General features: G+C 36.0%; 1 protein-coding gene and 1 long non-coding RNA gene across 11 annotated transcripts in view; both read left to right on the forward strand.

Annotated features, from left to right (window-relative positions):
* ANKS1B (ankyrin repeat and sterile alpha motif domain containing 1B) overlaps window positions 1-23,964 on the forward strand; it is a 408,202-nt gene that overhangs the window by 263,926 nt on the left and 120,312 nt on the right. The gene's annotated exons all lie outside the window — the stretch shown is intronic.
* Window positions 10,454-20,370, forward strand: LOC131082320 (uncharacterized). The gene is made up of 3 exons (XR_009114354.1): window positions 10,454-11,071; window positions 16,957-17,151; window positions 18,002-20,370. It is a non-coding gene; the product is annotated as an uncharacterized LOC131082320 (long non-coding RNA).

Here is a 23,964-nt window from a genome sequence, read left to right on the forward strand (position 1 = left end):
TCATTTTGTACTACAGGTTATTTTAATAGAAGACATGATACAAATACTTTGAAATAATTTTCCTGATTCTTTTATTTCCTTGCATTATGGCAATAACAAAAAAATGTTTTGTGATTTAAAAGTGATATTAAAACCACTCTGTTTGATTTGTAAATCTAGCCATTGAAACTTGCAGATAGCAATTGCTTTTCCCTCCTTTCTGAAGCAAACATTTGCCTTAGAATTTTTAAAATCAGAACTTCCCCCCCCACCTTTTTCTCTTTTATTTCATTTCTTCTCTTCCCCCACACTCTCTTCAAAACAAATTATAATCAGGTAGTGATTGGCAGTCATTTTTAGCACTAATAATCAAAGCTGAGCAATTTTAGCACCTATTGTGTTCCATCTGCAGGATCATTTTCTTGTCCTGTAACACAAGGTAGCACAAATGATTGATTTATTAAAAAAATTATCTTGCATTATAAAGTAACCCACTCTATCTATTGCCAGAGAGAGCACTGTCTCTGAAGTATCCTAACAAAATCTCTCTCCATTCAGGGAACAAATAAATTGCCTTATCATTTGATTTTCTGTCTAAAATCTTGATGTTCTATCAGAAGGTTCATATTTCAAGTTTCAGAATGTGATCTCCTTTCCAGGGAGTACAATAGACTTCTTATTTCCTTTAAAACCCCTGGAAAATAACCTCTTCTGCCAGCCCACCAGTTCTCTACAAAAACAGATAAAATGCAGTCACTAAATATTTTGTTGTCCTAGGCAACAACTTGTTCTGCCTTCAATAGCTTAGAAGAGGCCTGAATAAAATTTTACCAGCTTAACCTTTTAAGTGTTGATGAGCCAGCAAGGAAATTGGATTTCTATTTTAAAATAATATCCTTTTTCAGATAAAGCTGATATTAATTTAGAAATTTTATACATATCCTATTTTGAATTTGACCTCTGAAATATGCAGGCTTAGGATAGCATCCTTCATTACAACAAGAATTGTTGATTGTAGTGAAAGACAGGTGCTGTAAATAATGTCATTATGGGTATTTTGTTTTGTAGACAGTATTTGTGATACTTGAGCTGGAATAAATGGTTTGTTTCAAATGCTTACAATTTCTGCCCATAAAACATACCTCTCATAGTTTTAGCTTAAGGCATTTTAAAACAGATTGTGTTGATTGAAGGTCAATACAAAATTCTTGAAGGTGATGATACATAAAAGCAAACAAGAACATAATTGTGTTAATGTTGCAAAATAATACTTCTGCTTTTACTTTGAAGCAATTTGCAGTGATAAAAATCACAAAGAAATATCCCCTTTTTCAAAGAAATAAAGCTGCAGAATTTATTACATAATTTTTTAAAGGACTGCAGTACTATTTTGGTGCTTTTCAAAGAATACTGTGTTCAGTAGTGTGCTGTGTTCAGTACTGTTTTCAGTAGGAAAAATAATTCTTCTTTAAAATCTAAAATCTATTTTTTTCTGCTTCTGCATTGCCATATAAAACATTGCGAAGGGTTGATATTTCCAGTTAAAATTCCCAAGTGTATCAGATCTTGGCTAGCATGATTTGTCTTCTGTTTGCAGCTGATTTCAATAGCTGAAGATGGAGAGGACTGAATGACAATCATTTTAACTATAAAGATGTTGAAGATCAGAAATACTTTAGAAATATTTTCCCTCTATAACAGATTTTTTTGACATTCTCAGGTGTGAGAGCCAATGCAGTGCTGTGCCATATAGATCTATCAGTGTGATTAATGTTCCAGAATTAGGACAGCAGCCTTACCCTGGGTCTTTTGCCTGATTCTCCTGTCTCACATTGTTCAGAGCTACTTTGGATATCTCTGCAGTCCACTGCATTTGTATCACACAGATACAGCCCTGGATTTCAAAAAAGACTGGAAAGTATTTTACCAAGATTATTAATAGAAGTAAGGTAAAATTTTTTCAAAACAATGAAGTTGAGGGGGAAAGAAATATTTACTCAACTGTAAAAGGTTCTGTTGCAGCCTACAGCCAACAGGGCTTGAGTCCTTAAAGTCGTCTTCAAGGATTTTTGTCTTTCACTGTTTTTAACTTTCAAAGGAATAAGGTTTCGCTTTCCATAAAGGGCAATGCACAATTCTAATAGCTGTTGGTGCCAAGAAACCTTTTATATTCAGTCTGTATTATTTCAAAATTAAATACCATTTTCTCCAGTTATAAATTTTCCATAGATGTAAATAACACACTGGCAGCCCAAATGTTTACATCCTGGAAATAGTTATTGGCATGTACTTGCAATCCCTTTCATAATGATCAAGACCTTGGAAGATTATGTACATTTAACTCCTGATTTAGATTCCTGCCTCAGTTTGTACTTTCTCACTCATTGCTTATTTTAAAGACTGTTCTTCGTACCACGTAGAGATCTTGAAAATGTTGTATTCATCTGAAAAGCAATATGTGTATGGATTTGAATGCATTTCAATAATATGAAAAATAATTTGAGAAAATGCAGTTAACCTTTGTGGGTTTTTTTGTGCAATGATATTCCAAATGTTATTCAGATAATGAATTACAGCATAGCTTGCAAGTCTGTCAGTTTGTTAATAGGAAATTAGAAAGCTTTCTAGTTTTCTGGGGTTCAAAACAGAAAATCAGTTTCAAAGTCTATTAGAATGCTTCATCTGTGCTTTTTTAATCTATGAACTAAGTGCCTGATTCAGATGCACTAATGACAGAAGCTACTGGAAAAATTTAGTTAGACCTTGGTTATTCTTTCTTCACATATTAAAAGCTGGATCAGAACCTGCCTGAGCTAATCAGCTTGTATGAACACATTCATCAGTAAAGGAAGGACATATGAGTTTTCCAAATGGCATGTTTTATCACTCTTGAGGCATCAACCAAGCACCTGGCCATCCTGCTTTTCTCAGGGTCTGGACTTCATGCTACCCTTTAATACATTTAATAATAATTCTATTCAGTGGTTGCAGATGAGTTGCTGATGACTGTCTTTCAATCTCTATCATCTAAGAATTTTTTCCCGTTCTACGTGCATGATCTACTTGAAAACAGAAAAGACAGTCATAATGACTTTCTATAAAATACTTTTCCCTCCAGTAAGCCACAAAGCAATACATATGCACTCATGTGCACACATAAAGCACAAGAAGAAGAATTATGCAGAGCTAAGTATTTAAAACATTTGTGTTCCCACACACAATATGGTTCTACTGTGTTTTCAGTGAACATAACCAAATGCAAGGTATTTTGTGCTTCCTTCTTTATAAGTAAATTTATGTAAGATTTATATAAGCAACAGATAAGCATCAAAGCCATAGCTGAGGAGGATGGATGGCAAAACACCAGGCTAGTTCATAAATTTACATTATTAAAGAGAAGTGATAGATCTATGCTGCTTCTTTAGTTGAAGCTGAGCAACAGTTTGCAAGCAGAAATAATTCTTCTCACCTGCTTTTCATAGCAAAGTGTACAGTAGCACTAGTACATGACCTCCACCAAAAAAAATTCATTATTTTAGGTTATCTGCTCTATCTGTGAACACTTTTTTTTTTTTTTTTTTGTAATTTGTGGCTCTCTGGGAATCAGAATCATAAGATGTGACAATGTGAGAGAAAAAAAATGACAGAAGTCTAATATGCCTCTAAGCATATGGAGTGGCTGGCTTTGGAAATTGGCTAGAACTGAAGCATGGGCAAGAGGAAGCTGAGAACTAAGGAGAGGTAGAAGCAAATGAGATACATGCCAGGATGAGATGTGAAGAGTCAGAAACAAGTGCCATGAGAAGCTAATAGGCTTAGCAAGAATGACTAGAAATGTATTTTTATGTATTTTGAAGAAACAAAGAGTATCTAAGTATCATATAAAATAGATGACAGTCCTTATTTTATGTCTGTTTAAAATGGAAGCAAATGACTACCCAGATACATAGAGAGTTTCAAATATTCAAAATTGCTCTCACAATTAGATTTTCTGTTTTTCTTTAATCAAATCAGCTTGCTGACCCTTTGCATCAGACATTCACCCTCAAGGTTTGACAGTGAGCTCCTAGAACACTCTCTAAAATATGATCAGAAAAAATACTTTCAGTATTTTTATGGTGTTATTAATAAACAATACTATGGATATGAAAATGATGATTTACAGAAAATGTGAGAGATGACTATATGTCATATATTGTAGAAGAAATAAAACATTGGATAGTGTTTCAGGTAAGATTTGTGTCAAGAATGCCTTGATGTGAGAAAGAGTTTAAAAGTCTATAAAAGATTCTTTGGAGATGTTCATTTAAGCTGAGGTTCTTGGTAAAATATTTTCCTGCGTATTTTGATGTGTGCTTCAGCTTTTCACCATAAGATTTCTATTGGCCACTGGAATTCAGATAAGGCAGAGAAGCAATCTGACTGCTATCTTCTTTGCATTTCCCCAGGGATTTAACAGAGATTATTCCAATGTGTCAAGGATAAAACCCCCACACTGTTTTGCAGGAGGTGCTGTTAAGCGAAATGGCTGAGATTTTGTGTTTATTGCTGACAATTTGTTATTTTTCCATAAGCATCAGCATTTTAGCATCCCATTTGTTTGTGTTAACCTAAGTATTTTTTTCCATGTAAGTATGGAATTAGCTGCTGCATTTTTCTACAAGGAATCCAGGAAGATACTGCTGATAATTAAACACAGACCAATTAATAGGAAAATGAAGACTTTTATTTGGTCTTGAGACTCACCTATTTTGTTTGACTGTGGATGTAGCAATTATCAAGACACTAAATAGACTCAGAGGTTATGAAATATAAATTTTCCGATGGGAAAATGTCAAGGTAAGTTTAAATGAATAGGAGGGTCAGAAATGTGTTTACTGATAAGCAGAAAACTACCACTAGAACCACAACACACATAATTCTGAATATATGAAATCTTGTATTTGGACTTAGTCTTCATCATGTCCTCCTAATGTCTTGCAAGTAAAAAAAACCCCAGAATTAAAAACAAAAATAAGGAACAAAATCCCAAAACCTTTCCCAAGTATCTATCAACAGAGCTATATCTTTATAACAAATTTTTTGTGGAATTGTAAGAGATGAGTGTTAATGACAATACCCACAGTTAGTTTTTACCCACAACTAGTAAAATAATAATAAGTAGTAGCATGTTTTATTTATTTTAGTAGCTAGCTGACACTTGGCTTTGAAAAATACTGTGGGAAATAAATTATTTTCATTGTTCATTTTGTTTTCTACTTCATCTTTATTATCTCAAGGGTAGTTTCCCATTAAAACATTTCAGAACCTCGTTTGCTCTCACTGTGAGGTTTCCCACCTGGGTTCCTAATCCAGTTTAGCTGACACACCACAAGTAAGTGGTACTGGTACAGAAAGAACAAAGACCAGTCAGTGCAATGGACATTCTGGGACATGTCTGGAGGTCTTATACCTTTGGTGCTTTCGCCAAAGCTGTCTTGCCAGCAGCTGAAAATTTGGAATTCTCCGGTATTTCTTTGTGAAACTTACTGATACTTTAGGAACCCAGCATACTTGCTCAGTGCATTACTTTGCCATGAGGCTCCTGGGAATTTTTAAAATGTGTGCACTCAAATGTCTCTGGTGGTAGGATACCCTGAGTTGTTCAGTTTATGTGAAGCTATATACAAAGCAGTATTAAAAAAAATTACACAATCATTTAGCAGGGTGGTATAATTCAATGTGTATCTATATATATATTGAATTCTACATACATAAATATATATATATACATAAATATATATATATATATATATATATATATATATATATATATATATATATATATACACATAAATATATATATATATATATGTTATTGTGATCTGCTTCTTGTGTTATGTTTAATTTACTTGTGGCCTCCCTCCCCTGGCTTTTATTTTTTAAGACTTCTCTTTTGCCAGTCTTCATATGATATTACAGCATAAGCAATAAAAAACAAGGCTAACAGTATTCTTGGAGAGCTCTAACTCAACCAGTTTCCCTCCTCATGGATAAGCAGAAGAACCCTCAGTTACATTATTGATATTTTAGAGTGCATCTTCTAACCAGCCATTACCAAAATGATTGAAGTTCAAAAGGGTTTACAGCCCAACTTTACTAAATTATTGTATAGGGCAGCTATAGCTAATTAGGCCTATAACTATATAGGGCAACTAATACTATGTTATTATAAAGGGCAATGTTGGGCAAAATTCATAACTGTGTCTTTCATGTGCCCATTATATTAATTATTTTGCATATTCCACTCATTAAGTGGGTGGAAATGGAGCAAGACATTGCATTATTAGAAAAAACTATGTTTTCCCTACGCATGTATTAATTTCTAAGTTCCTTGTGATGATTGATCCTACAGTATGCAATCATAGATATACTGGAACTGTCCAGATTATTTTGTTTTTACTAAAATTAATTGTCTTACGATACAGACACTCTTTTTCATAACTGTGTCACAGTTATGAAAAGAAAATTCTGAAAATTATTATAAAAAATTAAAAATAAATAGCATTTTAAAATCTATATAATTTTAAAATATCTAAATATTTTAAAAAATCATCTTGAAAGTTTATTTCATGTACCTAGGTGATCACTTGAAATTGGAATGAAATCAATAATATTTTCTTTGATCTATATTGAACATGCTAAATTGTGTTCTGCTTTAACAAAAGGAGGAACAAATGGAAGGATAAAATTTCAATTTCTGACTATATCAGTGAAATTCATATTTACAGCTCAGTCATAGGAGATACATGTCTAGCTTCTTGCTATAATCATTGAAGATATGCAGCCATTTCTCTTATGTGATTCATCTAGTCCTAAAGCAAAAGCTTAAATTATATCAAATGAGTCATGCCTTAAAGGTGCCTATTTTTCCCTGTTAATTAAAGGGACCTTGACATGAGTACTGAGATCTCTGTTGTGAACATTTTTATGCCATAAAATTAATATTACTCTGAATCTGTATTTGGACTTTTAGTTGAGAAAATACAATAGAAATTATTGACTTAAAATTGTGATATACAGGAAAAATAATAATTAAAAATAGTCCCAGTATCAAAACTCCTGAGATGAAACCTGTTTCCCCTAGAAACCTGTTTCTTACTTGAGGAAACGTGCTTGAAAGTCTCACTATGTTCTGAGAAAGTAATTGTAGCACACCATCGTATATCAACACGTTTTATCATTAACAGCCACTGGATGTACCAGACTGCTGAATGCTGCCTACTCCTTAGGAACACCATGTATCATATGTCTGGCTTTTTCAGTCCTGCAACTATGTCGCTCCTACTTCCATAGCATTTGTACCACAAGAGAGAACAACTTTTACCATGTCTTTCTAAATCCACGCTCCTAGTTATGAATAGAAAGAATAAAGTTAATAACCTCATTTTTTCTGACCAGTCAGTGTGCTGAAAAGTTCCAGAATAATTCCATGTAAAAGATTTTCCAATTTCCGTTTTAAATTTCTGTGTTTTATCCAGGACCTGTGATTTTTTTATTCAGGCAAGATAAATCCCATTCAAGTAGCACAGACCTGATTTTATAAGGGCTGTGCTCTTTACAGCTATGCCTACAGATTTGAACCCATTTGCACTTCCTAAGGATAAATTTTGTATATGATGATAATTTGTAAACTTCGCAGCAAGCTCATAAATGTTAATTCTATGTTTAGAAACGGTCAAACCAAGCAGTTGCTGAAAGTATAGCTCAGCATGTCTTGTGGGTTCAGCTGCTTTACATTTGAGGCCTAGAAAAACTTTATAAACATTTTTCTAGTGTTGTCTTAGAAAAAAAGTATATATATGGCAAAGAAGGAATGAAATCTGATGATGCTCTCTTATGTGCTGAAAACAGTCATACATGCAGAATCACCAACTCCTGCCTGTATTCCTGAAATTAATTTAAAATACAAAATAGTTTGAAATGATCTTACAGTTGTAAAAAGACGTGTTATCAAACCATATATTTAAGTGTCCTTGATATTTCTGTGCATCATCTTAGTACAGTTTTGCACATATCCCCAGAAAGATAAAACTATCTGCTTTAGGGAATTGTGAAGAAAAAGTTCACCAGAGAGTTTAAATTATAGCAGTAATAGAATTTAATACTGTTGCCAACACTGCTTTGGAGTACTGAAGGAACATGACAGAACTTTATAGGTTTGAAGTTTAAAAGCAGATACTTGTCAGAGTAATGTATCCAATTGCTTAAAAAAATAAGATTACACAAAAAAGACACATTTAATTTAGTTAGAAGAAAGAAAAATTAGTTAGAATAAAGAAAAAAATTAATGACATAAGAAAAATTAGAAAAATTAGAAAACTCTCTCTCTCTCTAAATGAACAGTGTAAACATCATCCTCTCATAAATTTAAGGGAGGTGAAAGCCAGAATAATAGTCCTGCATGACAGGAAGAAACCTAGCAGTAATGTTCCCAGCCCTAAATTCTGTGATTCAGTGACAATAACACATATTGGCTTTCCCACCAAGCAGGATATCTTGTGATACTGCTTACAAGATGGCATTTTAGAGTCATTGCAATAAAGGAAATTTCCACTAGGTGGATCTGGTGCTCTTCTGACAGGGATCGAGAATGTTAGTGCACAGTAATTCCGTGCCTTTACTTTTTTATTTTCTTGATTGTTTTCTTACCTCTTGTGATTATGTCAGAATCCTAACATATAGCTGTATTTTGGATTTTAGCACTAATATTTTATTTATTGATTAAGGATAAAATACCCTTGGTTAAATAAGACCAAGGTATGAGACTTCAATAATGTGTAATTCCATTGCTGAGTAGTAAGTATTTATCTTAGTGCTAGTATTTATCTAAACTGCTAGAGCCATGTTTTATTTCAGCCCTCAAAGTTACCTTGAATTTTTAAACTTTTACTGTAATCACAATGGACTTTGAATTACATTTTTTCTGGGAAGTATCATCAGTCTAAGTAGAATTTTAAATTGGTACATTTATTACATTTGAAACACTTTTATACTTAAAATGGAATGTCACAACAGAATGTGAGCAACCAGGGGAACTTTCTTTTTGTACGAGTCATTGCTTAAGTGAGGATGTTGATTTAAACACATCTCTAGAGCTCTGCTATGGCCTGGTGCAGCCACTCATATTTTTATTAAAATCACTTTATGCTTATCAACTTTTTCTCTCAGATGGCCTGAGATATGCAACTTCAGGCAGCCACTGAGCTTGTATATTCTCAACTTGTATTCTTCTTTAAAGGCTGCAATTGCTGTTTGAGACCCAAAGGCCATATTACCTGTTTCTCCCAGATGTGTCAGTGTGGTCAAATCCTACCCTTTTGAGAAGGCTTAGAGTGGGTTGCTGGTTCTACAAAATAATTTTCTGGCTGTTTTTTTCTTGCCATTTCTATTGTTACACAGTTGGTTATTTTTGCAAACAAGGCTCATGTTATTAATGCTAGGTAACTACTACAAATATTTCCACAAACTACAGGACTTAGTTTGTTTCAGCTGTGTTTGCATTTTCCTAATATGCTGGTGAATGAGTTTTGGAATATTACAGAGAATAATATAGAAAATTAAGCATAACAGATATGATAAATTCCCAGTCTGCACACCAGAAAACTAATTCTGATGTTTTTTAAAATCATTCACTATATGTGGTCTTGTTTCTGGTGGGTATGTAGGTTCATATGCAGCAAATACAAACCTATTGACAATAGTCCTGCTGAGACACTAGAAATTATTGTCAGACCCACAGAGGTCCACAGTGCAACACAGACTCCCATCAGGCCAGAAATGAGAGCTTATATCATGTACTGCTGATAATTATGATTTATCTGGTATCTCTTTTCTTTTTCTTTAGCTCACTGTTAAGAGAGCTTTTTTTCTGTTAAATATAAAGGTGCAAATCATCTACTCATCAGCTATTTTAATCTAATGCCATGCCACACAACCTGTGCAGGGAACTGGATTGGTGCCCCACTTTGCCAGAATAATCTTCTTACTTATTTTCATGGTAGGTATAGAATGGAGATCTACTTTGGTCATTGAACAAGACTAGAAGTAGAGGTATTTCCCTGCATGCAAGGATCTCAAAATACTGCAACATTCATCAAAAAGAGTAAGCCAATCTGAAAAGTGCTATGGCATGTTTTAGAAAGCAATTATTTGGCTGGCGGAGATAGAAAGCTCCATCTTTCTATAATAAAAAAAAAGTGGTGCACTTTTTCTAAATATGAAAATTCTTTCATCTTGCCATAGCCAACCCTCCATATCAGAAGTATTACAAAGGTGTGATGTGAATGCCTTCTAAGCTCTAGGAAGCTTACCTAAAAATACCAGGTAAATAGAAGATCAAATGTGCAATTGTTTGTGATTCATGTGTTGAAATGCCCTTGTGACCTCAGTTATTCTAGAAAAACATAAAACCAGCTAAAACTAGATATTGCAATTCAGAAATTCTTTGTACTCAAATGAAATTAGGCATGCAATAGCCAATACTGGGTGCAGAAATGTGTGAATTTGCAAAATTTATTTCTGCCAGAATTTCTTAGTGAAGTTGAAGCAGACATAACTTTCAACTACAAAAAAACTACTCAGTCTTTATGATTAAACCCCAGAATCTCATGAGTTAACAAATACTAGAGGTTTGCTTTTCAATTCTTTTGACTACTCTTGCTTGACATAACCAGGAACTATCATAGTAACCAATACTAAGGCATTTGTGAGTGTGAAGAACTAGCAAGGAGCATTATTTTTAACTTTTGTTTCTAAGCAGTGCGATAGCAACAACACTGGTGCTGCGACAACACTCCTCTGCCTCAGCTCTGCCCACAAGCCCTACCTTAAGCAAAGGAAGAGTACATGCTTGGAGAATTCCATTATTAATGATCTACAAAATTTACATCATTATATGAAAAAAAAAAAATCTTCTGCCAATATTTGGACATTTCAGTCTTGTCTTACTGCTCAAAATAAAAACCACAGGGATCAGTCATTTTGGCATGAAAAGCTTTTCCGTATGGTTCATAATGTGCATTGCCAGAATTGACCTTGAACTGAGAAGCCTGTAAGTATTTTTCTTTTCTCTCGGTATTTCAAAAGACTATTTCTATTATGTCCTAAATATTTTTGTAATTGTTAGCTTTATTTCTAGAGTAACCTCTTATGGTATGTTGTTTCTCAGGAGAACACATAAAATGTCACAGACTAGCCTGGCAGATTACAGATTGCCCTGATGGTTCTTGATACACCAAGAGAACTTTGGAAACTACTAGAGACAAAAAACATTTAAGAATGGTTTTGATTAAAATTCTGATTTCACACATATTTTTCCAAACTGTTATTGTATTCATTTCCATGTGGACTTCCCAGGATACTACCTCTTTAATTCTGTGTGTCTGTTTGCTGGTGGATTTGTACTTGTTGCAAGCAGTAGACATAACCTTGCTGGCTTATGGTACATTACCAAATTAGTTGTGACTTCAGATCTGTGAATTCCATAGTTCTGTCTATATTAGTAAATTAAACAGTGTTCAGGAAATGTGTCCAGGCACTAGAGCACACATTTAGAAGGATCCACGTATCCTTTTGGCTTGTACCTACTAGTACTGAAGAGTGCTTGAATAAATGAGGATTCTTTTTTGCTTCTTCCTCTATTTTTCTGCTCATTGCATTGTATCCTAGTATTCTGGAAAAGGCAGGAGAATTTGTGCCCTCGGTGTGATTTCTACCCTGGTACTATAAAGTATGCACGTGCATTAAACTAGTTTAAAAATATCCCATTATCTGTAATGACAAATGTCTGTCTTTAACTCCCTGTCCTCTTTATCTTAGTTACCAAAACCCATCTTCATTACTGTCTTGTTGTAACAACACTTTATATGAAATTCTAACGACTTGCATCTCAACGGGGAGTTTTAATTAGGCACAAAAGTTTTCCATTTCTGTCTTTCTCACAATACTGTCATACAAGTAGCAGATGAAAGGTTTAAATTTTAATGTGTACTCCAGCATACTCCTTTGATTTGTATTCTAAGTACTATTTGGCAGCCTGCCCTTATTACTTGTGTTTTACTTTATCACTATACATAATTTTGAAAAATTGCTCTAAGAGTTGATACAAAGTATGGGTGAGAATAATCTAGGCACTTGCTGTTATATATCTTCCATTATTGTCTTGTTTCCAACAATTTTGCTCTACTTGTCAGCTCTCTCACATTCAATGATACCCAGGTTTTCAGATTGCTTTCTAATTTAGCCATCAGCTGTAAATTAAAGCCTGCTACTTCTTCCATTGCTCACTCTGCAGACATAACTACTTTAACTTTGCAAACTCCTCAGAGGAGGGATCACCATATTATCTGCACAGTGTTTGGCACAGTGACTTTCTGACTCATAATCAGTTTGTCTGTCCACTCTAGAAGAAGAATTAGCTTATTATCCATCTTTATAATGAGCGATTTAAATTTTATTTTCATTTGATCAGGCAAAAACCAAGCAAAACACAGCCTTCCAGGCTCTGTTAGCCTGCACTGCAGCGTGACAGTGTGATTTCAGAGGTCTCATACATCCTGGCTTACCCCATGGAAGCCGGTGTATCCTTTAGAAATGAATTGTTCCATCTTGAATTTTATCTGAGGGAATAGCTGTTGAAACCTGTGTTACCACAGGTGTGGTATTGTCAGTAGCTGTGCACAGGCTGAGGCCACACATCTGGGCAGCTGTTCCCTTGGTGCTTCAGTACCTCTCAGCCTGTGACTTGGTTCCACTGGGAATCTGTGTGTCTCACGGTGGGGCAGGGGTGGCACAGGGGGAGCCTGGTGCTGCGCGGGCTGTGCCACAGCGCTCCAGCAGTCAGCTGTGCCTGGCAGGTGGGGCGGTGTGGGCACACAGCAGCCTCCTGCCCACGGCCTCTTCCCTCTGACTGGCAGTGTCTGAGCCAGGAATGACTCAACCCCTCTGTGAGATAGCGACGGAAGTCGCGAGCGCTGTTATTTAAAACCGTAGTGTTTCCAAGCGGATGTGTAACACATGTCACAGAGCTCTGGCGTCTGCTTGATGCAGTTGCTTTGCAGAACGCTTAAAGTCATGTTTCTCCATTGCTGCTGGAAAGGAATGGATTTTGAGAATAGACAAAGGAACTACAAGATTTAGGAAGAGTCCAAAGCGACAGGGTTCCACGAGACTGGGGGCTCCGCAGGGCAGCAGGGCAGGGCCTGGCAGCCGAGCCTCACCCACCACTCCAGCCAGGATCAGGGCATCTGTGGGGGACCAGGACAGCCCCAGGGATCGGGCACCTTCTGGGGAAGGGCACAGGCTGTGCTGGGATATTGGCTCACAGGGGGTGTCAGGATCAGGCAGGGTGTGTGGGGGCTGGGGTCGGACATGGCCCCAGGGTCATTGTGCAGAGCTTCCCCATGGTGGTGTCTGGGGCCTCCATGAGGCCATGGACAGCACAGGGGATGTGCTCTGGGCTCACCAGAAGTGTAGAGTGTCTGAATGCAACATGGCAATGGCATGAACCTAGTGAGTCCTTCCTTCAGTTGTTAGAATTGTCCAGAATGTAACATCCTTGCTGTTTATATAGTTTTCAATATATCACTACATTTTTATTGGAATTTGAGATTGTTTAGATCTTTCAGCACATTCGGAGATTTGGATGTAGTAGTCTGCTTGGTTTTATCATAGAATCACAGAATGTTAAGGGGTAGAAATGGACCTTAAAGGTCATCTAGTCCCAGCCCCTGCTGCCATGGGCAGGGACACCTTCCACTAGACCATGCTGCTCAAGGGCTGCTTCAACTTGCCTTGAACATGGCCAGGGTTGGGGCATCCCTGAGTAATCTACTCCAGTGTCTCACCACTCTCACAATAATTTCTTCCTAATATCCAATCTAAATTTCCTCTCTTTCAATTTGTACCTATTACTCCTTATTCCTGATGAAGAGTTGCTCTCCAGCTTCCCTCTAGGCCCTGTTCAGGTACTGGAAGGTTGCTACAAGGTCTCCATGCAAGCTTCTGTTCTTCCTTATCCTTTATGTCAAAATCTGGGTATAACAGAGACACCTTTACTGAGGATCACTCCTGCATAGGTGCAGCAGCTTGCCTCTGGAGAAACTCCTCAGGATATAGGATACAGGAACATTTTAAATGTTTCTACTTGATAATAATTTCTAGGATATCTGACTTTGGCTTGTCATTCCTTTGTGTATGACAATCCAGCTCTTTTAACTTTAGCTAAGTTGAATATGAATCTTGGTGGTTTTCTTATTGTTTGGGTTGTTTTACCTCTACTTATATAAATTAATTTCAAACTTTCATAGGTTTCTAAAAATTGAGTTGATCAGGCTATGAAGGCTGGTAGAAAGTTAACGCTTTCCACAAAATATTACATTCTTACCCTTTAGGTCTTTTTCAGTTGCAAATGCAAGAAAATAAGTTATGTTGGATGAAATGCTGTACTTATTATTAACAAATATAGTAGTTATTGTTATATTTAAGTTCACAAAAATGTAGATATATAATTTGGTAATTCTATTCTTTAAAATAAGCATATTAGAATCCCTGCTACTTTGCAGGCATTCTCCAAGGTCAGTGGAAGGAAATAGGTACCCCCCATGCCTAATTATTACATGCTAAACTGTTGGTTTATTCTGAAATTTTGCTTTTGACCTCTACTGCTCAATGGGAACTGTATGATGGGGAATATAATTGTGCTGATATCCAGATTCCATGTTACTGAGCTCTGTTCTATTGGAAAATTTTCCCTTTTCATCTGGATAGTGATCTCTTCTGCAGTGGTTGGGGATGAGAGCAATGTTCTCATCATAGCAGTGACTGCATGTTGAGTAATATGCCAGAAAACTTCTGACTTTTATGAGTCACCAAGTCTGAGTGGTGTGGTGATCCTCTGGGCTGATTCGAAGGGTGGAGCAGGAAGAATTTTAGAATGTTTCTGATCATTCTTGAAGTGATCCAGTAGCTTCTTGTTTCTACTACATCAAATACATCATATAAGTTGAGCAAAGAAATGTTCTTTTTCATTAAAAGAAGCAAGCAAAAGCCAGAGGAGTCAGAGTCTGTATGCTTTTTGATGTTATGTTTGGTTTTTGGTGACAATTGGGAAGGCAGAAGTTTCACCTAAAAAGATTTGAAAGCAGTTTATCTTATTTCTGAAGCAAAATACTTCCACTCAGGTAAAGGTTGTATATCTCATAGTTGTGGAGAAACTCCTAAATGTTAAAATGGATACAGACTCCAAGAAATGTAGTACTGTTTGATATTTCTGCAACTTTCCTGCTGCTAACTGGTCCATTGAAATCCTCTGACTGACACTTTCAGTTATCATGAAGTATTTACAACTTCAAAACTTGAATTTTCTTCTTTTCTATTTTTAACTGCAGTAAGAACACTGACAAAATAGCAGAGCATGTGAGCCTTTTAAGGATTAAAGAAAAGCAGTTAAGTTCTGTGTATGAAGACACAGTGTATAGTTTTAGAAAACCATCAAGGCCATTCTCTGTGGATGGACTTAGGATAAGATACATTCTTGTAAAGTTAGAAACTATTTAAAGAAGGATTTTTTGAGAGTAGTCACAGAGAGGCTGAGTTAGATTACAAACTGAACATGATTAAGGACTGTTTGTGGGTTCTGAAATTAAATGACATGAGCTGATTGACATCTATTCAGCAAAAATCTCATCCTTACCTCCAAAAGAACAGGGGATGATGTCTGAACTAGCCAGTGAGAATGGTCCCTGGAGCAGACTGTCCTGAGAACTATGCCCCAGAGAGTGCTAATTTGCCATCCCAGGGTGAAGGCTATCAGTTAATTAACATGTATGATCAGCAGTGTGGTGCCTGGGCTCACTCCCTGGCTCCATTCCACTGAGCAGTTTAGCCACAAACAACTATCCTTGCTGGAATTAGCAGCTTTTCTCTGCAGTCTTCAGGCTTGCTGATGGGCACTGCTCATTGATTCAAAGGCAAGTTGTGATTTAGTCTTGTTCAGTGCGTTGCTGCTTTTCTTTTCTTGCCTTGCATTATAAATTGATGAAATCCCTTCTCTTGGAGCACTGGCAGAATCTGGTGCCTGAAATGGAAGGCAAAGACCAGCTTATACCTTATTCTCTTTCATGCAGTCTTACTGCCATTTTATTATGAAATAAAGGCAACTTGTGAGCAACCTAGCCAAGTAATCCAGTTTTGTGAATTTAAAGAAAGAATAATTTGAAAAAAAAATATATATACAGTAGCTAATCAAATCCAGATCACTGATCTTTTACTCTTGGGTGCAATGGGTGAATTAGATTTGCAGCAGCCTGTATTTGTTTTTATGAGAACTATAATTCTTTCTTTCCCTACTGCATAAAAAAGACTATTTTCCCAGAAGAGCTTAAAACACCAGGAATATATGAAGCTGCAGTCCCAGACTTCAGCTTTTGTTCAGACTCTGACCCAGTTCCCTCTCCTGTGCTATAGCAGTGATTCCAGGAGGATATGACTTTTCTTGCATCTGGATGGTTTTCAGCAAAGGTTGTTCCTGAGCCAGGAGGAGGCAAATGCTTACCTCTTGAGACTTAATGAATTAGTTCTGATTACTTTGATGGGTTCTGCAACCTGTATTATCAGTATTTCTAGATGGTGTTGGTTCTTTTTGACCAGTAGACCTATTTACGTGTCAGTATTTACTATATAAGCTGTTTATTCTGAAACCCACAACCAAGCAGGAGGTGCAGTGGCTTTTACATCTTGGAGGACCATCTCATCTTTATTATTGCAAGCATTCCAGGCATCATTCAGATGTTGGTCACAGCAACAAGGAGTGATGGGACCAAATGCTAAGCCATGTCTTTCTAAGTTTGGAAAGCAAAAGAATCTCTGTGGTAGGCTGATACATCTGCTTCTTCCTAAATGATTTGGAATAGATTGTGAAGTTTTTTGCATTTGCAGAGCCTACCATGTTATTGAACAGCACCAAAGAACAATCTCCTGTATCATGAGGGGAGGGCAGGTATTACAGAAAGCATTCAAAATGGTGATCAAGAGAAAGAGCACCCCTGGAAGTGAAAGCACCTCTCTGGACCTGCAGGAGAGCTTACTATAAGTGAAACAGAGAGCTATCAAAAAGTGAAGCCACCAGACAAGGTATTTTGCTTTTTAATGTCACAGCTTTTATGTGTGTGTGTTTTTTCTGGGAATTGATGTAATATTTTTTAATTTTAGCAGACAGCATCCAGGACTTGATGTGTTGTTTCATTAATGTCTCTCTCTATGATTGCATATGTCAATCACAATATCCTTTATAAACCATTTCCTAGTTTTGTATTTCACTTTAAGAAGCTGATGGTTTTTAATATTCACTTGTGATGTAAGAATTATGCTAGCTCCCAGAATAAAGATGGTATCTCATTGTTACTGTAAAAGATAAATGCCTTGCAGAATGTGAGTATTCCAAAGAAGAAATAGCAAACATTAAATCAATTTACTAGAAAGCAAGTAGCCTACTTTATTATTTGTAGTCTCTTTACTAGTAATGAATTGATCAACATGTTTAGATGATGGCACTGGAACAGCTGCTTATTTAGTTTTCAGCCTGTAAATACTTTGGTGGCCACCTCACATTATCAAGGTTTTCTCCCCATGCTGGTTTAAGTTTGCCTTTGTCTGCTGAATTTACTAATACTGATAGCATAAGCTTGTGAGGCCAGGATGTGTTCTAAATCTGTAACTGATGCTAACCAGTGCAAACAGGGTCTTCTGGGTTAGGATCAAACATGCAGGTTTGCATTATCTATTGCTGTACCCTGGTTTGGTCCTCTAAGTAGGAGCCTTTCCATAAAGGTGATTTATCAATACCAAGATTGAGATACCCAGAGGATCTGAATTAGTGGCTTCAATGCCAGTCTTTTACCTGTTGCATGTCTAAAACTTGATGAGAAATGGAATACAATAGCACTGCTAACCTGCTCATACCTTTCTTCTTTTTTTTTCCAAGTGAGAAGACATTACATGTGGTCATACAACAGCAGAAGCCAGGAGAGAGCTCAGCTGCATAGCAACTGAGGTTTCAGAAGAACAGAAGACTGAGGCATCTTCCTCCTTTTATGCAAGGAATTATGAAGATAGCCTGAATTGCAAAAGCCCAGGAGAAATAAGAAAGGGGAAAAGAGTAAACAAAAATAGGATGTGAACCCCTTTGACTTTCCATAGAGTTTGTATCTTCAGCATATCAAAACAGTACTGAAAAATGGGGATCAGTAGCAACAAGGAAAAAAAATACTGCCGGGAAAAAAAAAAAAGTAAGATAGAGAGAAAATAATCTCCTAAGATCACTTTTTTTAAGAAATTAAAACACTTAGCCAAATTGTCAGTGTCCTTGGTCAAGTGCATTGTATATCAAATCTGCAGAGAAGCAGAAAACTTTTGTCCCCTGTAAAATTGGTAGGAAAAAGAAAAAAAAGCAAACGTGGAAAAATATTTTCTTTAAACGTGAATAACAGTCTGTTTTTTCTGCAACATTTGATATTCCATGAGTATCCTGCTTCTGCTTTTTGAGACTATAATCTCTGAGAACCTTCTGGAGGAATCCATACCCTCCAGAAGGCAAATTCCTCCAAGCTCCTATAAAACTTAGGAAAAAAATACAAGCCTCAAACTACTCTGTTCCTTCCTGCTGTCATACAAACATGGGTGTCTGTATCTTAGAACCTTAAAGATGCTGTATTATTTATTTTTGCTTCTTAGAGAATGATACCCGGGTTTGTGTCCACACTGTGCTTTTCTGATGACATGCCAGTCTGAAGTGGCATTTGCCTGCCTGTTTACCAAACATCCAGCATAGTGTGGCTGGCCTTTATTCAGGGGATAAAAGTAGGTCTCCCAAGACATCCTGAACCTTCAATTCTTGGTAACTTCATTCTGCTATGACTATAGGAAAGGTAAGCACAGGTTCACTCTTTTTGTCTGAGAAATGCCAGGACTGTTACAAAGCTCCAAGGGGAATCACAGTTTTGCTGCTAGTGAGCAAAGACTAGTTTTTCTCTGAAACCATTTCTTTATTTCTATATGAAATATAGAAATATATTCTTATTAGAATATAAGAATAGATAAATATATATAAATATATATATATAAATAGGCTTATTGCTCTTCGTATTATACTTCTGTCTTCTACTGGAGAAGGAAGAGGAAATGAGAAGAAGTAATCTATTGGCAGCTTTTCATGTTACTGTTTATGTCCATTGTTGAATCATGAGAATGAATTACAGAACAACCCTGAATTTATAGAAGCAATTGGTTTTCACATTTCACAACTAACATCCATTTTAATAATTTAGTGCATTAATAAATCATCATCTTTGCAGTGCATTGCACTGCCCTCTCTGTCTCTCTTTACCTTTTCATTCAAAAACATTCCGCCTGTATGATATATCTGATATCGTGTCTCCTATTGTTCCTGCATTACTCTATCTCTCAGGCCACCCTCAAAGTCATCTACTTCAAATACAAATGTGAATTTTAAAACTGCAGAAGGTGTAGTAAAAAATTACTCAAATAAATCTGTTTTATTTTATTTAGCTACTGATTCAGCTGTTCCACTTTGCAACTGTTTGTGATTTGTGGACTTGAGGGAGAGCAGTCTCCTCCTCACAGTTTCTTGGTTAGAGAAAGAAACCATTCAAAAGCCCTACTGTGGGCTATTATCCCCAAAGTTCAAATTTAAATCCTGACTTTCCAAACAACTTTCCTCTTTCCTGTGGAGCACACCTTGAATACATTTCTTCTGAGGGAATTTCCAGCTCCTTCTCAAAGCACCATCACATTACTAATTTGTTATTGATTAGGGAAATATTAGCATATCTCTAATCTGAAGATTGTTTTTTTCACTCTGGTTGTTTTCTTTGTTTCTAGCAACTACAGAGCAGTAGGAAATCTATTTAGTGGGGGTTAAGTGAGCTCTGCGGATCATTCATTGGCTGTTGGTCTAAAGCCACACTGCTGGGTTGATGTTGCATATCCATTTAGTCTTATGATTTAAGGTTTCATGCTAAATTAACAGTTTTAGGGGTTGTAACTAATTTTTACACACAGTATCAAGTGAAGTTATTTTGCTGCTTCATTATCTGTTTAAATAGAAGTCTGTGACCCTATGTTTACCCAGATATATAGTACACATTGATTATATGCAAATAATCAATCTCTTTTGGGGTTTCTGATAAGAAATTGCCAGAAAGCTAAAGTAAAAAAATTCTTAGAATAAACTCATTGACATAAAATTAATTTTCTTCTCTCTGTACTGTAAGTCATCTAGCATGCTTCCAGTAGTTGTAACAATACTGAGCTCTTTCAGAAACAAGTGTAATAAAAATGAGAAACTAAGTAAAAATGACTGATTGTATTCTGTCATAGCTAAAAACAAATGTAAATAATATCATCACAAGCAAGGGTGTGAATGTTGGCTACTGTTGCAGAAACACAGAATTTGGTGAGTTGGAAGGGGCTGATAGTATTCTTGCTTTAAGGCATTATTACTCTTATTTTGCAAGTTTGGTATATGATATTGGTAAAACTAGACATTTCAAATAATTCCTGGGAAATAGTTAATTTAATTAGTTTTAGCTCTGTTTCTGCATGTGTTTTTGTCATGAACATATTATAATTTTTTCAAAGGTACTCATTAGAAAAATTTTCTGAGTAAGTTTTAGTATTCATATTCTTTGCAAATACTTTAAATTCAACATCTAAGCTGTTTTAAAGAGCTTTGATTGGATATATGAGTCACATAGTATTGTTGTGTTCCAAGACTGGTTAAAAGAAACTTATAAATTTTTATGACTGTGTTCTAAGTTCAAAATTTTCTGTGTTCTTATTCTCTCTTTTGTTAACTGTCCTGCTATTTGACTCATTTGCCTGAATAGGCACACAAAAACTAGCCTCAAAATGAGTCTAAACACAGCCACAGTAGAGTCAGCATTTTTTCAAGTAAGTATTTCTGGAAATTCCACATATATATATGTAGATATATACCTTGTGAACTGGCCATTTCAAATGTGCTTTGACATACTTTTTTTGAAGTAACTTTGTCATGGGAATATATAGATCTTGCAAACTGGGGGAGGAGGGAGGGAGGAAAGCTCATTTGCAATTCTGAGGTATTGTCTGCTGTAGTTAAGGAAAGCAATTTAGTATCCCTTAGTGTCCAAGTTCATATCATCAGCACTGAACACCAGCCCAAGATATCTGGATGCAACTGTATGCTCACTTTTGCATTCACAGGTTTTCTACTCTGGTACCACTTAAAGGAACCAGCTCTTAAATAATACTTGACTCTAGGACAGGTTTAGGAGTAATATATATGTCCGTTATTCTAAATTATATACTAAATCAGAAGCATATTTCTGACGTGATTATTTATATGTAGTGATTAAAAATTTTAACTCTAAGGCACTAATACCCCAAGGCAGTTGTTCAGTTTTGCTGATACATCATGGTGAATTAAGCTGGTTACTTTTGGCCCAGTTACCTAATTCACACACTCCATAATGGAATGAAATACTTCACTAAAATTTGATTGGGCTGCCCTTTACCTCTAATGTTTTTTGGTAGAGACAGAAATGAACAAAATCTATTGATTACATACTCCACAGTTTTGTAGTGGTTAGTATAATTTAAATAGGAAGTTATGCATAAGAATATGTTCATTAGTATAAACTTATACTGCAAACACCATTAGGGTCATAATGACATTTAATATCATGTACTTTGACCATAAGTACCTAAATTTATTAAAAAATGCTTCAGTGGGACTAATTCAAAATTCAGAATATTCTTAAATTCTCTGCAGACTTGAAATATCTAAGAATTTCAAATTGTCTGTCATTGCCACTATGGCTCTTCCTTCTCTATGGTAACTAAAATCAAACATATGCTGGTCTAAAGAAGGGAAGTTACATATATTTTACGGCAAGCTATAAGTGTATCACAGAGTTCATTCAACATAATCTAAGATTCTATAAGTTTGCTACATCAGAAACATTCATTTATATGTCTTAATTGCCAGTGATCTCTTGCCACTCTTTTCAAATAGCATTTTAGAGCTGCTGCTACCAGCAAGACAACTAGTAATGTAGTGTCTTAAATAATATCAGTCAGATCTATTGAAGCAGGTATTTGACCTTCATTTTTGTTCACCTCTGTAGTCTCAGGTAGAAATTAACTCCATGTTTCCAGACATTGAGCAAGTACTGCTTTCAGTCTTCTTGTTTCAGAAAGTAACTACTATTGGAACTACAAAAAGAGATCTGAGGGCAGTGCATTGCCAGAGTTTCCACAGACTATTATTTCTCTCCTACCTGGATATCTTAATGGCCTTGTTTTTATTTCAAGTAGTTAGCAGATGCTCTGTCTGACAACCTTACACAAAACTCTGTGAAGGTGTTCCCTATAAGTAAATTATTTTCTTGAATATCTAATAGACACCATTAAATGCATGTTATTTTTCCAGAGCTATCCCACCACTTAGAACAGGTGATGCTCTGAAAACAAATGCTATCTTTAGAACAAGATGAACTTTTATATTTTGCCCTTTATAGAGATGTGCTTAAAAAATCAGCAACACTATCTAGCAGTCAAAAATGGTAATTATAGCTTTCTCTTTCTTAAATTACATAAATTCATTTAGCAAAATAGCACAAGGATATCCCTTATGCTTTATGATGGCTTGTTCTTCTGCCTTTTTTTCACGCAGAGGGACAACCATACCTTACATAGGATCCCAGCAGGAAATCCCTAGAAATTCCTGGAAGCCCTGCCATCTGTTGGAGCATAGCAGAATGGGAGCTCTCAGATATATAGGATGTTTTGGTCCATCACTTCTTCTACATTTTCTGTAAAGAACAGAAGATAACACACAGCCCTCCATTTGAATTTTGGGTAAGCCTCTTTAACATAATTCTCATAAAAAGATGTTGCTGGCTTACCTGAGGCCCTCTGAGATCACCAATTTGGGATCAGCATTATTTTATTACATGAATAGTAAAGATGTAGCAAAAACTTGGATCAAATGAATGCAGGTTTTGCAATTTTTTTTTTCCTGTATGAGCTTCACATCCTGAGAGAATAGCTAAGGATCACTGTTATTTATCAGTATACAAATTTGGTAGCACAAAGGGAATATAAAGGTGCTTTGCAGTGATGGTATCCCACCGACAGTCCTTTAGTAAATGAGCAGTTTTATCCAAAGTTCCTGTTCTTCCACAAAAACATCCTGCATCTGCTTTTCTCCCTTTCTAAAAACAAAGGTAGAGCAGATGGAAGAAGCAGAATTAAATAAATGCATTTCCTGTGCAATCTCTTTCACTGTACTTCTTTAAACAGATTATCATAGATATTGAGATAACCACTATTTTTCAGTCTATATAAAGACAGCAATAAGGCATATTTGTTACGAAGTAGCATGGGAATAAAAAAAAATCTTCTGGCAAACAGCACAGTGAAATAGGAGCAGAAAGGTCATGTTAGACAGCATCTGGGTGGATTGTGACAAGAAAGAAATGGAGATGAATGACTCGGATTAAAGATTCTCAGAAGCGTCTTACAGTAATCATCGTTGCAAAGGTGATTAAAATAGCGCGCTTAGTCATGTTGTCTCCACTAATCTGGAGCTGGAACATTATTATACAGCACTTATTCACGTATGTAGCACATGAAGGCAGAATTTTAAAATGGTACATCCCATTCGGCTTGTGAGTCAAGCTAAGATTATGGAACACCCATTTAATTGCCTCTGTAATGCCACAGCTGCAGTACGTGTATTTCTGCATTCAAATACTAGAAGCTCCTTTCCTTGCTGTTTTAGCTCATTTTACCTTCATTCTCTTCCCTTCCCTGCTAAATCAGCTGCCCAAGACCTAGAGTAAAAAATGGCTTTGTGCCATCTTTTAGGGGAAGGTGCCTCCT

The sequence above is a fragment of the Melospiza georgiana genome, chromosome 4 (genome assembly GCF_028018845.1).
Source record: "Melospiza georgiana isolate bMelGeo1 chromosome 4, bMelGeo1.pri, whole genome shotgun sequence".
NCBI lineage: Eukaryota > Metazoa > Chordata > Aves > Passeriformes > Passerellidae > Melospiza > Melospiza georgiana.